This window comes from Rutidosis leptorrhynchoides, chromosome 8 (genome assembly GCF_046630445.1).
Source record: "Rutidosis leptorrhynchoides isolate AG116_Rl617_1_P2 chromosome 8, CSIRO_AGI_Rlap_v1, whole genome shotgun sequence".
NCBI lineage: Eukaryota > Viridiplantae > Streptophyta > Magnoliopsida > Asterales > Asteraceae > Rutidosis > Rutidosis leptorrhynchoides.
This window is the reverse complement of record NC_092340.1, coordinates 285,592,431-285,607,695: the sequence shown is the minus strand read 5'-3', so window position 1 is coordinate 285,607,695 and position 15,265 is coordinate 285,592,431.

Below are 15,265 nucleotides of genomic sequence, written 5' to 3'. Positions count from 1 at the left end.
CAGGCAATGACAATATAGGTGCCGTAGTTAGCTTTTTCTTCAATAACTGAAACGCTTTCTCTTGTTCATCATTCCATTCAAATTTCTTCCCTTTATGCGTTAATGCAGTCAAGGGTTTTGCTATTCTGGAAAAGTCTTGGATGAACCTTCTGTAGTAACCAGCTAGTCCTAAAAACTGGCGTATGTGTTTCGGAGTTTTCGGGGTTTCCCACTTTTCAACAGTTTCTATCTTTGCCGGATCCACCTTAATACCTTCTTTGTTCACTATGTGACCGAGGAATTGAACTTCTTCCAACCAAAATGCACACTTTGAAAACTTAGCGTACACTTCTTCCTTCCTCAATACTTCTAACACCTTTCTCAAATGTTCACCGTGTTCTTGGTCATTCTTTGAGTAAATAAGTATGTCATCAATGAAAACAATGACAAACTTGTCAAGGTATGGTCCACACACTCGGTTCATAAGGTCCATGAACACAGCTGGTGCATTAGTTAAACCAAACGGCATGACCATAAACTCGTAATGACCGTAACGTGTTCTGAAAGCAGTCTTTGGAATATCATCTTCTTTCACCCGCATTTGATGATACCCGGAACGTAAGTCAATCTTTGAATAAACAGACGAGCCTTGTAGTTGATCAAATAAGTCGTCGATTCTCGGTAGTGGGTAGCGGTTCTTGATGGTAAGTTTGTTCAACTCTCGGTAGTCGATACACAACCTGAATGTACCATCTTTCTTCTTGACAAACAAAACAGGAGCTCCCCACGGTGATGTGCTTGGTCGAATGAAACCACGCTCTAAAAGTTCTTGTAATTGGCTTTGCAGTTCTTTCATCTCGCTGGGTGCGAGTCTGTAAGGAGCACGAGCTATTGGTGCAGCTCCTGGTACAAGATCTATTTGAAATTCAACGGATCGATGTGGGGGTAATCCCGGTAATTCTTTCGGAAATACATCGGGAAATTCTTTTGCAATGAGAACATCATTGATGCTCTTTTCTTCAGTTTGTACTTTCTCGACGTGTGCTAGAACAGCATAGCAACCTTTTCTTATTAGTTTTTGTGCCTTCAAAATACTAATAAGATGTAGCTTCGTGTTGCCCTTTTCTCCGTACACCATTAAGGGTTTTCCTTGTTCTCGTATAATGCAAATTGCATTTTTGTAACAAACGATCTCCGTTTTCACTTCTTTCAACCAGTCCATACCGATTATCACATCAAAACTCCCTAACTCTATTGGTATCAAATCAATCTTAAATGTTTCGCTAACCAGTTTAATTTTTCGATTCCGACATATATTATCTGCTGAAATTAATTTACCATTTGCTAATTCGAGTAAAAATTTACTATCCAAAGGCGTCAATGGACAACTTAATTTAGCACAAAAATCTCTACTCATATAGCTTCTATCCGCACCCGAATCAAATAAAACGTAAGCAGATTTATTGTCAATAAGAAACGTACCCGTAACAAGCTCCGGGTCTTCCTGTGCCTCTACCGCATTAATATTGAAAACCCTTCCACGGCCTTGTCCATTCGTGTTCTCCTGGTTCGGGCAATTTCTAATAATGTGGCCTGGTTTTCCACATTTATAACAAACTACATTGGCATAACTTGCTCCGACACTACTTGCTCCGCCATTACTCGTTCCGACACCATTTGTTCCTTTCGTTCTATTAACCCCTGGTCCGTAGACCTCACACTTCGCCGCGCTATGACCATTTCTTTTACACTTGTTGCAAAATTTGGTGCAGAACCCCGAGTGATTCTTTTCACACCTTTGGCATAGCTGCTTCTGATTGTTGTTGTTGTTGCGGTTATTATTGTTGTTGGGATGATTGTTGTAGTTGCTGTTGTTGTTGTTGTTGTTGTTGGGCCGTTTGTTGTAGTTGCGATTGATGTTGCGATTGTTGGGATAATTGTTGCGATTATTGTTGTAATTGCTGTTGTTGTTGTATTGGTGATTCTTATCACCGTTTTCCTCCCACTTTCTTTTGACTTGCTTCACATTGGCCTCTTCAGCAGTCTGTTCTTTAATTCTTTCTTCAATCTGGTTCACTAGTTTGTGAGCCATTCTACATGCCTGTTGTATGGAGGCGGGCTCGTGTGAACTTATATCTTCTTGGATTCTTTCCGGTAATCCTTTCACAAACGCGTCGATCTTCTCTTCCTCATCTTCGAATGCTCCCGGACACAATAGGCACAATTCTGTGAATCGTCTTTCGTACGTGGTAATATCAAATCCTTGGGTTCGTAACCCTCTAAGTTCTGTCTTGAGCTTATTGACCTCGGTTCTGGGACGGTACTTCTCGTTCATCAAGTGCTTGAATGCTGACCATGGTAGTACGTACGCATCATCTTGTCCCACTTGCTCTAGATAGGTATTCTACCATGTTAACGCAGAACCTGTGAAGGTATGCGTAGCGTACTTCACTTTGTCCTCTTCAGTACACTTACTTATGGCAAACACCGATTCAACCTTCTCGGTCCACCGTTTCAATCCGATCGGTCCTTCGGTTCCATCAAATTCCAAAGGTTTGCAGGCAGTGAATTCTTTGTAGGTGCATCCTACACAATTTCCTGTACTGCTAGATCCAAGGTTATTGTTGGTATGTAGCGCAGCCTGTACTGCGGCTATGTTTGAAGCTAGAAAAGTACGGAATTCCTCTTCATTCATATTCACGGTGTGTCGAGTAGTCGGTGACATTTCCTTCAAAATAGTTAAATGGAACAAGTTAATCATACAGAATATTAAGAGTAGTTAATAGTATTTCGTAGCATAATATGAACTCATTTATAAAAGCTTTTTCTTCATATTAGCGTTTTATAAGTTTAAATTCGGGTAGTACCTACCCGTTAAGTTCATACTTAGTAGCTAATATACAATTCAACTACTACAATTCTATATGAAAAACTGATTATAATAATATTTCGCGTTCAAACTTTTATACAATATTTTACAAACTTACAATACCGCTTATTTTACATAAAGCATGAAATATAGCACACAATAACTTTGATACAAGATAGTTGTGAAGATAATTCTAGCTAGTACACAAGTCGTTCAGCAAAGGCAATAAAGACACGTAATTCATACGTCCAGAAACAAGTCATGCATTCTGGTTTTACTAGGACTACTTCCCATCCTTGGTCTTGTGCAACATAACCGTTATGGCCGTTGATAAGACAGCGTGTTGTAACGTCATCAAAGGGACGAGGGTTACGTAATGTCCAACAGTCCCGTAATAATCTAAAAACCTCATTTCTTACCCCAATTACCGACTCCGTCACTTGTGGAAACGTTTTGTTTAATAGTTGTAGCCCGATGTTCTTGTTCTCACTTTGGTGAGAAGCGAACATTACTAATCCGTAAGCATAACATGCTTCTTTATGTTGCATGTTAGCCACTTTTTCTAAATCACGAAGTCCAATATTCGGATATATTGAGTCAAAATAATTTCTTAACCCGTTGCGTAAAATAGCATTTGGGTTCCCCGCAATATATGCGTCAAAGTAAACACATCGTAACTTATGGGTTTCCCAATGTGATATCCCCCATCTTTCAAACGAAAGTCTCTTATAAACCAAGACATTCTTGAAACGTTCTTCGAATGTCTTACAAACTGATCTCGCCTTAAATAGTTGTGCCGAAGAATTCTGGCCGACTCTAGACAAGATTTCATCAATCATGTCTCCGGGTAGGTCTCTTAAAATATTGGGTTGTCTATCCATTTTGTGTTTTTAAACTGTAAAATAGACAAGAGTTAGATTCATAAAAAAATACTTATTAATACAAGCAATTTTTACATATATCATAAAGCATAAGAACACTATATTACATATATTACACCACACGAATACAACTATCTTATTCCGACTCGCTCGTTTCTTCTTCTTCGGTTTTGGTTCGTTTTGCCAAGTTTCTAGGGATATATGATGTTCCCCTAATACGAGCCGTCGTTGTCCACATTGGTTTAGAAAAACCTGGTGGTTTAGAGGTTCCCGGGTCATTGTTACAACTTAAGGACTTCGGGGGTTGACGATACATATAAAGTTCATCGGGGTTGGAATTAGATTTCTCTATTTTTATGCCCTTTCCCTTATTATTTTCTTTTGCCTTTTTAAATTCAGTTGGGGTAATTTCTATAACATCATCGGAATTCTCGTCGGAATCCGATTCATCGGAGAATTGGTAATCCTCCCAATATTTTGCTTCCTTGGCGGAAACACCATTGACCATAATTAACTTTGGTCGGTTGGTTGAGGATTTTCTTTTACTTAACCGTTTTATTATTTCCCCCACCGGTTCTATTTCTTCATCCGGTTCCGATTCTTCTTCCGGTTCCGATTCTTCTTCCGGTTCCGACTCTTCTTCCGGTTCCTCTTCGGGAACTTGTGAATCAGTCCACAAATCATTCCAATTTACATTTGACTCTTCATTATTATTAGGTGAGTCAATGGGACTTATTCTAGAGGTAGACATCTATCACATAATATCAAACACGTTAAGAGATTAATATATCACATAATATTCATATGTTAAAAATATATAGTTTCCAACAAAAATGTTAAGCAATCATTTTTAAAGAAAACACGGTCGAAGTCCAGACTCACTAATGCATCCTAACAAACTCGATAAGACACACTAATGCAAATTTTCTGGTTCTCTAAGACCAAGGCTCTGATACCAACTGAAATGTCCCGTTCTTATTGATTAAAAACGTTCCATATTAATTGATTTCGTTGCGAGGTTTTGACCTCTATATGAGACGTTTTTCAAAGACTGCATTCATTTTTAAAACAAACCATAACCTTTATTTCATAAGTAAAGGTTTAAAAAACTTTACGTAGATTATCAAATAATGATAATCTAAAATATCCTGTTTACACATGACCATTACATAATGGTTTACAATACAAATATGTTACATCGAAATCAGTTTCTTGAATGCAGTTTTTACACAATATCATACAAACATGGACTACAAATCTTGTCCTTATTTTAGTATGCAACAGCGGAAGCTCTTAATATTCACCTGAGAATAAACATGCTTTAAACGTCAACAAAAATGTTGGTGAGTTATAGGTTTAACCTATATATATCAAATCGTAACAATAGACCACAAGATTTCATATTTCAATACACATCCCATACATAGAGATAAAAATCATTCATATGGTGAACACCTGGTAACCGACAATAACAAGATGCATATATAAGAATATCCCCATCATTCCGGGACACCCTTCGGATATGATATAAATTTCGAAGTACTAAAGCATCCAGTACTTTGGATGGGGTTTGTTAGGCCCAATAGATCTATCTTTAGGATTCGCGTCAATTAGGGTGTCTGTTCCCTAATTCTTAGATTACCAGACTTAATAAAAAGGGGCATATTCGATTTTGATAATTCAACCATAGAATGTAGTTTCACGTACTTGTGTCTATTTTGTAAATCATTTATAAAACCTGCATGTATTCTCATCCCAAAAATATTAGATTTTAAAAGTGGGACTATAACTCACTTTCACAGATTTTTACTTCTTCGGGAAGTAAGACTTGGCCACTGTTGATTCACGAACCTATAACAATATATACATATATATTAAAGTATGTTCAAAATATATTTACAACACTTTTAATATATTTTGATGTTTTAAGTTTATTAAGTCAGCTGTCCTCGTTAGTAACCTATAACTAGTTGTCCACAGTTAGATGTACAGAAATAAATCGATAAATATTATCTTGAATCAATCCACGACCCAGTGTATACGTATCTCAGTATTGATCACAACTCAAACTATATATATTTTGGAATCAACCTCAACCCTGTATAGCTAACTCCAACATTCACATATAGAGTGTCTATGGTTGTTCCGAAATATATATAGATGTGTCGACATGATAGGTCGAAACATTGTATACGTGTCTATGGTATCTCAAGATTACATAATATACAATACAAGTTGATTAAGTTATGGTTGGAATAGATTTGTTACCAATTTTCACGTAGCAAAAATGAGAAAAATTATCCAAAACAGCCCGCGGTGTTACTACGAAGGCGTAAATCCGGTTTTACGGTGTTTTTCGTGTTTCCAGGTTTTAAATCATTAAGTTAGCATATCATATAGATATAGAACATGTGTTTAGTTGATTTTAAAAGTCAAGTTAGAAGGATTAACTTTTGTTTGCGAACAAGTTTAGAATTAACTAAACTATGTTCTAGTGATTACAAGTTTAAACCTTCGAATAAGATAGCTTTATATGTATGAATCGAATGATGTTATGAACATCATTACTACCTTAATTTCCTTGGATAAAACTACTGGAAAAGAGAAAAATGAATCTAGCTTCAATGGATCCTTGGATGGCTCGAAGTTCTTGAAGCAGAATCATGACACGAAAACAAGTTCAAGTAAGATCATCACTTGAAATAAGATTGTTATAGTTATAGAAATTGAACCAAAGTTTGAATATGATTATTACCTTGTATTAGAATGATAACCTACTGTAAGAAACAAAGATTTCTTGAGGTTGGATGATCACCTTACAAGATTGGAAGTGAGCTAGCAAACTTGAAAGTATTCTTGATTTTATGAAACTAGAACTTTTGGAATTTATGAAGAACACTTAGAACTTGAAGATAGAACTTGAGAGAGATCAATTAGATGAAGAAAATTGAAGAATGAAAGTGTTTGTAGGTGTTTTTGGTCGTTGGTGTATGGATTAGATATAAAGGATATGTAATTTTGTTTTCATGTAAATAAGTCATGAATGATTACTCATATTTTTGTAATTTTATGAGATATTTCATGCTAGTTGCCAAATGATGGTTCCCATATGTATTAGGTGACTCACATGGGCTGCTAAGAGCTGATCATTGGAGTGTATATACCAATAGTACATACATCTAAAAGCTGTGTATTGTACGAGTACAAATACGGGTGCATACGAGTAGAATTGTTGATGAAACTGAACGAGGATGTAATTGTAAGCATTTTTGTTAAGTAGAAGTATTTTGATAAGTGTATTGAAGTCTTTCAAAAGTGTATAAATACATATTAAAACACTACATGTATATACATTTTAACTGAGTCGTTAAGTCATCGTTAGTCGTTACATGTAAGTGTTGTTTTGAAACCTTTAGGTTAACGATCTTGTTAAATGTTGTTAACCCAATGTTTATAATATCAAATGAGATTTTAAATTATTATATTATCATGATATTATCATGTATGAATATCTCTTTATATGATATATATACATTAAATGTCTTTACAACGATAATCGTTACATATATGTCTAGTTTAAAAATCATTAAGTTAGTAGTCTTGTTTTTACATATGTAGTTCATTGTTAATATACTTTATGATATGTTTTCTTATCATCGTATCATGTTAACTATATATATATATCCATATATATGTCATCATATAGTTTTTACAAGTTTTAACGTTCGTGAATCACCGATCAACTTGGGTGGTCAATTGTCTATATGAAACATATTTCAATTAATCAAGTCTTAACAAGTTTGATTGCTTAACATGTTGGAAACATTTAATCATGTAAATATCAATCTCAATTAATATATATAAACATGGAAAAGTTCGGGTCACTACATGCACTCCGCGCACGCACCGCGCACGACCAATTTTGATCAGAAAGTTGCTTAAACAAAACATAAATGCGCACCGCGCAAAATTAAAGTGTGCACTCTGCGCACTACAGTGCGCACCGCGCACATCCTCCGCGCACGATCCCCTTTTTCGTCTGTAAAGTAGATCTGAGACGTGTAATCGAGCTGTAAAGTAAAAGGTGGTAGGTGGCTAGTGCACCCCGCGCACCTACTTTTGTGCGCGCCGCGCACGCTGGCTTTTCCAGCTATATTCTTCCCTTTTAAGCCCCTTTCCAGCTTCATTCTTCAGACACCATTATACAGTCATTTTTAGAGGCAGAGGTTACGATTCAAGGTGATCCTTGGAGTAATCCAGGATCACCTAATCCATCATTTCAATTCAGATTCAAGAATCATCAGGATCATCATCCAAGATGTGACGATCGCTCCAAATCCATATGGACGAACACGTCATTCATTGATTTCATTGCGAGGTATTTGACCTCTATGTGATACATTTTGTAACATTGTATTCGTTTGAAAAGGTATTTCATAAATGAATATATAAATTCCAGGTTTTTTATCATCTGATGATTCCTACGTATAGACAATCACCATTTAAATGGTTTACAATAATACATATGTTGACAATACAGTCAAAATAAGATACATGGTAATGGTTTGATGAATGCAAGTTTCTTGTATATAGCATGTATGACTCCAAGCACATAACTTGTATCACGTATGAGCAAACAGCGGAAGACTTCTAGAAACCTGAGAATAAACATGCTTCAAGTGTCAACACAAAGGTTGGTGAGTTCATAGTTTTAATATTACACATAATCCGTATATCAATGTGGATTACAAAAGTTCAGTTGTTTTATTCAAAACGTTTATCATTATGTTTTAAATAAAAGGTGGATCACAAGATTTCAGTTGTTTCATCCGAAACGTTTATCAATCGGTTCTACAAAATTGAGCACCCTGGTAACTAAACTTTAACGTTTATATAATTTTTACCCTTTGTATAATCATCTTAATAATACACGCAAACCAACGTGTACGCTTCTCAAATAGCATACGTCCGTTAAAAGGCTAGCGCTCTAGCTCGGACGGGGATATCAAGCCCTATGGATCCATATACTACTACTCGCGCCCACCAGTTCTTATAACCGGCAGTTACTAGTTACCAAAGCTAAGGGATTTTTGGTTCAAACTCAGTATAGAATTTAGTATGTACTTGTGTCCATTGTTTAAAATAAAGTGCATGTATTCTCAGCCCAAAAATATATATTGCAAAAGCATTTAAAAAGGGAGCAAATGAAACTCACGCATATAAATATTGTATATCGGTTAATAAAGCATTTGCATGTATTCTCAGCCCAAAAATGTAGAGAGTAAAAGGGATCTTATGAAACTCACGCATATCAGTTTTAGTTTTTGTGTTCATTTTATAAAACAGCGCATGTATTCTCAGCCCAAAAATATGTATAAAAAGGGATCAATGAACTCACGCATATAAATATTGTATATCGGTTAATAAAGTATTTGCATGTATTCTCAGCCCAAAAATGTAGAGAGTAAAAGGGATCTTATGAAACTCACACTTTATAATTATTGTAAAACAGTTATTAAAGCATTTGCATGTATTCTCAGCCCAAAAATGTAAAGGGTAAAAGGGATCATATGAAACTCACTGTTTTATATTGATATACAATATTGCAGGAAAGCACGTAGACGCATCGGAGATGATAAACACGAGGTTTGATTCACAAAAATACCCCCGAACATTACCCATAACCTCCTTGGTAATAACCCATATTTTCCTTAGCTCTAGCTCGCTCGGAAACTCGTTTTGAAAATTACTTGGACAGCACTCCGTCTTAATATTTTATGTACGTTATTATTTTTGTATCGCAAAAATAATAACATTAATAATAAAAATAATAAGATTAATAATAATCTTATTAATAATAATAATAATATAAATAATAAATAAAATAAATACGGAGTAATATGTATGTGTGTGTTTTTTTTTTCTTTCTTTACTCGGCAGAAAATGTTGCAATTTATAGAACCTGGCCTGAAATCTGGAGTCATGCGACTCGCATGGAAATGGCCTTCTGGCCATGCGACTCGCATGAGGACCAGGGACAACTCACATTGTTTTGGCTCCTAGCTTGTCGACATAATATAAAATAAATATAAATATATAAATAATTAATATAATTATTTATATATTATATTTTATTCTTGTGCATAGTAGACTAGATATTTTTGGTCCGTTGCGTCGGGCGTTTCTTCTTGACTCGGGTCCCGGTTCCGGATTTTCAGACGTCCTTGCGTACTATTTTATATCGTGTACTTTGCGTTCCGCAACTTGTACTCTTGTCATTTTTAGACGTTCTTCATCAATAATTTGAACCTTTTTAATTGTATCTTGTACATTTGAGCATTTTGGACCTTTCCGTCTTCAATTATTCGTTTTCGCCTTTTGTCTTCGCACTTATTAAATATAAACGAATATTACTTGAATATGGAACAATTACAACTAAAATCCTGTCTTTCTTGGGGGATAATGCTATGAAATATATGTTCCTTTTTAGCCTTATCAATAGCCTTAAATTATCCCTTAATTATATCACTCAAAGTGTATCTTAAACTTTCGAGTGTTTTGGTCATTTACTTCTATAAATCATCGTCTCGCTATTTGTTAAAATACATTTTTATAATAGCGTTTTACTGTAGCAAAGTCAAATTTTACTGTAGCAATTCACTGTAGCAAAGTCAATTTCACTGTAGCAAATAGTGATTTTCGAAAACACTGTAGCATTTTGAGTAATGTGGCAATTTGAAAACACTGTAACAAATTAGTGTTTAACTGGTTCATCTTAAACGCTTTAGTTAACTTATCTAAATATCAATTGAATCAATAAACGAATGTTACTATCGTTTATTATATATATGTATATATCTTTTTAATATACATAAATCAGTTTTTAAATACACATTGGAAGTTATTTATAAATAAATTTTAATAATAAATATTTCAACTTATCATATACATTCAAATAGATATTTAAACCAATAAGTTTAATGTACGGTAACATGCAATTAAAACTTTGTTACGTTTTCAAGTTATAGTATATATATGTATCTATTTACATATAATGGTTCGCGAATCGTTGAGAACAACTGAAGGGTATTTGAATAGTTTAAAATTTTTGAGATTCAGTTTTACAGACTTTACTTATCGTGTCGAAATCATTAATCATTTAAGATTAAGTTTAAATTTAGTCAAAATTTCCGGGTCATCACACAAGATTCATATCAAAGGTCGATTCTTGTTATCACAATGAATTCTATCTTTATTTCCAGTTTGTTATTGTCTTTAAATATGATTGTTAGCTAGTTCTTTTTATGCTTGTCTAGATTAATAACTGAGATGTTGATTGTTACTTTGGTTGATTGATTGTTCTTATGTATGATAGTTTGATGTTTGAATACAAGAACCATTCTTGTTAAGTTTAATCTTTTCGATTCAATTAGTTAGTATACTTGTTCAACTAAGAAACACCATCTTGTTGATTTAGTATATTGATTTGCACCTAGTGACAAGTGTTTGCCCGTCTTTTACCAAAAGGGGTAAGTTGCGTCCAAACGATTAATCTATATAGGAATGTAAGAACAACTCTTGTAGATACTTTCGGATAGCTTATTTGATATGTGTAGTTGTCTAGGTAAACGATCAATTCCCTAGAATCTGTTATACATATTTTCACTACTCAATTCCATATAGCTAATAGGTGTTAGAAATTTGCCTTATCTAGTGACGTTTATAGGGATCCTATTACTACACTTAATTGATTACTTGGGTTGGGTGAATTGAGCATTTAACTGGACCAAGGGAATGAACTAAGCTAAACCATTAGTTGACATATGAGTGGATCATGATCAACACATCATTGGCATGATCATCATTCAAGTCTTTAGACTAGTTGAATTAATTGATTACAAATAGGAGGTCTTAGATGACAAGAACATCACTTGCGTCGTGTAATCCCGTTTGAGTGTTTGCGCAAGACTACTCTTGGTAAACCGATTAATTAGTTCTCGTGCATAGTCAATCAATCCGGTCTTAATCCTAAAACAACAATCAACAATCGAGGGTAAAAAGTCTAGACGAGCATATTTGTTTAATTTGATATAAAAACTATCTTTCATCTTCATAAACCTAAAATACCAAAAATATTGTCTTTAAACTTATTCCTTTATTGATTTGCCCATCGTTAAAGGGCAACCCAATATCTTGTACTTGTTTGATTTCATTTATTTTAGCTTAATCACAATTTAGTTTATACAATCTTCATTTGCACATATAACTGTCCTTGGAACGATACACGGATTTTACCATTATCTATACTACTACACGATCGGGTACACTGCCCGTTAGTGTGTGTAATCTTTAAAACCGGTATTTTCCATACAACAATTCATATACCACTTTTCGCACATCACACACATATATAAGTTTAAGTACTCGTGCCTAGTATGTAAAACATAAAATTCGCATGTATTCTCAGTTCCCAAAATAAGTTAAAGTAAAAAGGGAATGCTATAACTCACAATGATAAAGTAGTCGTAAAGTCGAGTCGGGAAAAGTGTGCAAGTAATCGGTCTGAAAGTCCTCAACCTAAGTCAAATAGTACTAAGTCAGTAAATCGTCCGAATAGGTTTAAAAGTATGTAAATAAGGTCTTAAGGGTCATCATCATTCATCATTTAACAAAAGGTGTAAAGTAGGTTTCGTTTATGAAAGTAGTTTAAAACAAAGGCTGTCTTCGGTCAGTCACCACGGCCTCTAACCTTACTGAATTAAGGTGAGACCAATGGCCATGGATCCGTATATGAATCCTTAAAGTGTGGTAAAATTTACAGAAGCAAACTCGTCATCGTTTGACCGTGGCGACGGTTTAAGTACGAGTAGGTCAGAAATTTCTGCACAACGTTAAAAGGACATAGTGACGATCGGAGGGCCATAAATCCTAAACCGTAACTCGGATTAAGTCGAGTCCTATATGAAAAGTTATATACTCGAAAAGATCTATCTGAAAATCAAGGTTACAGTAGCCCAGGTTTACTGGTCTGTTACAGAAACAGCACAACAGTAGGTAGAAGGCAGAAAGCAGAAAAAATAGTGGGTTCCGGTGGGTTTGGTGCTTGATGTTCATCATGGTTCTCATCCTTGATGCCTATAGCTTCAAGTGTACAACTCATTGATATGTTTACATCATCTTGACCAAGATTTGACCATCATAACCCAAGTGCAAGTCTAAGACATGAAGCACAACTCACGTAAGTGTTGCAAGTGTTTTGATGAACCAAGGTTACATCAAAGTCTTAGATTTAACACATGTATGAACTTTAAAACTAATAATAAGTTACAAACTTGAAAGTAAACTCATGAAATCAAGATCTTAAGTTGTAGAACATAGTTCTTAGTTAGATCTTGAAGATCCTAGACCCAAAAGTCTAGATCTAGCATAAGTGTACAAAGTTATAATAATAGAAAGTTTACTTGCATGTTCTTGAACTTTTAAAGTTAACTTTAGTTCAAGATTAATGAGATCAAAGTTAACTAGTAACATTTGACCAATAACAACCAACAAACATGAAATTAAAGTACATAATACAAAGAAATAACTAAGTAAACAAGTAAAAGGTTCATGGTTGTTCATACTTTAAAGATTCAAACCAAAGTTTGATCTTTAGAAAGTAAACTTTAAAGTTTACAAACATGATTCACAAGTAACAAAGTAACAACAACAACTAACAACTACAAACAATTAACAACAAAGAACAAAGATGATGATGATATGCATGTGTGTGGTTCGGTTTTACAAAGAAAGAAGAAGAGAAAAAGAAGTCCAAGTTACTTACAAAATGAGAGAAAAAGTGAGAAAGAAAGTTGAGAGAATTAAGTGTGTGTTTTTGAATGAAAGAATGCAAGTGAGAAATGATACAAAAAAAAGAAGTAACCCTCCCTTGTAGCCTACTAAACTCACGGCCAAGCATGGATCAAGGGGAAGGAGTTTGTTCAATGGTCATTTGCATGTAAAGCTTAAAAGGTGTGGTTAATAGAGTTGCTTGCATGGGGATTAAGAGCAAACTAGATTTCAATTGCTTAACTAACTAGTTTCCATCCTAAGTGATACTTACACATGAAAGACTTGGGCTAAATAGTCCATTAAAGAAGTAGGGTGGACTAATCAAGTCCATGTACAAAAATAAAGCCCAAGTTTGTAAGTAATTAACAAGTAATCTAATAAAAGTCCAATTAAAGCCCATGTAACTAACTAATAACCATAGTTAATTAAAATGATTAATAAAACTTAATCATGAATGCAAATAATATCTAAAATATTATTCGTGAAAGTTTCGTGTGTCACAAAGACGTTTCGGGCAATTAAAGTTAAGTTCGGGCAATCATGGAAACATGTAAATGTAATAACATACATTCGTTTAATCACACGTATTAATAATAATAATTATTAATAAATAAACGTTGGAAAATCCAGGGTTGTTACATTATTTAATATGTGTATGTATGAACCATGTCTTGCTATGTGTTACAAGTTGGATTCCACCAACTAGTATTTGGACTACTTCATTATATGCTTGTGCTAATTGGATAATGCTTAAAATGTCATAATCTAGTGATCTTAAAAGACAATGAATAATTAACGTACATAGGTTTGCTTAAGTCTAAAATTAAGTTTATGAATAAGTTTAAACTTGATTAACTTGATGTCTTGCAACATGCTTAATTGTTATTTGCTTAATTTGTCAAGACATCATTAACACATTTAATTAACTACAAACAAGTTCAAATTTGAATACTAGTATGCTTTGTGATTAAAGTGGGTTTGTGTCATCAATGACATGTTGACCAACCAATAGAGATTTAACAATTGTGTTAATTACAAATAAAGGATTATGACAAAACTGAGATTACCTCAAATGATTATCATGACTTGTATCCAAGAATGTTAGACTTTCCACTTTGAGCATGATAAGTCACTATCAAGGCAATACATTCAAGGTAAATGGACATTTAATGCATATAGTACTTGTATAGGATGTTGGGTATCTTTTGCAGGTGTTAAATGAAGTAAAGTGTCCAAAGAGTGATGTCCAAAACTGATTCAAACGGCTATACAACAGATATGTTTTTCGACTGGACCGCGTGCGGTCGACCGTGGTCCAAGCCGCAGAAGTGGCTGACTTTTTTTTTATCTTTCCATATAAATAGAAAGGCTTGGAGAACTTTGAAGACTTGGACCTCTTGCATGCTACAACTCAAAATCATCAGAGAATCACAAGAACATAACATTCATACATATGTTTGTGATTAGCAATAGAAGTTTTATAATCTCATAGATTATAAAAAGGGTGTTTGTAAACTTACTTTCAAATTCTTATCTTTGTGAGTTTACATAGTGTTGTATTAATCCTTAGAATTGTCTTAGAATTGTAAACTTACTTTCAAATTCTTATCTTTGTGAGTTTACATAGTGTTGTATTAATCCTCCGAGCTATAATTGATTCGGTACGAATATGCTTTCGTCGAATAATCTAAACCTTCTTCTGTTA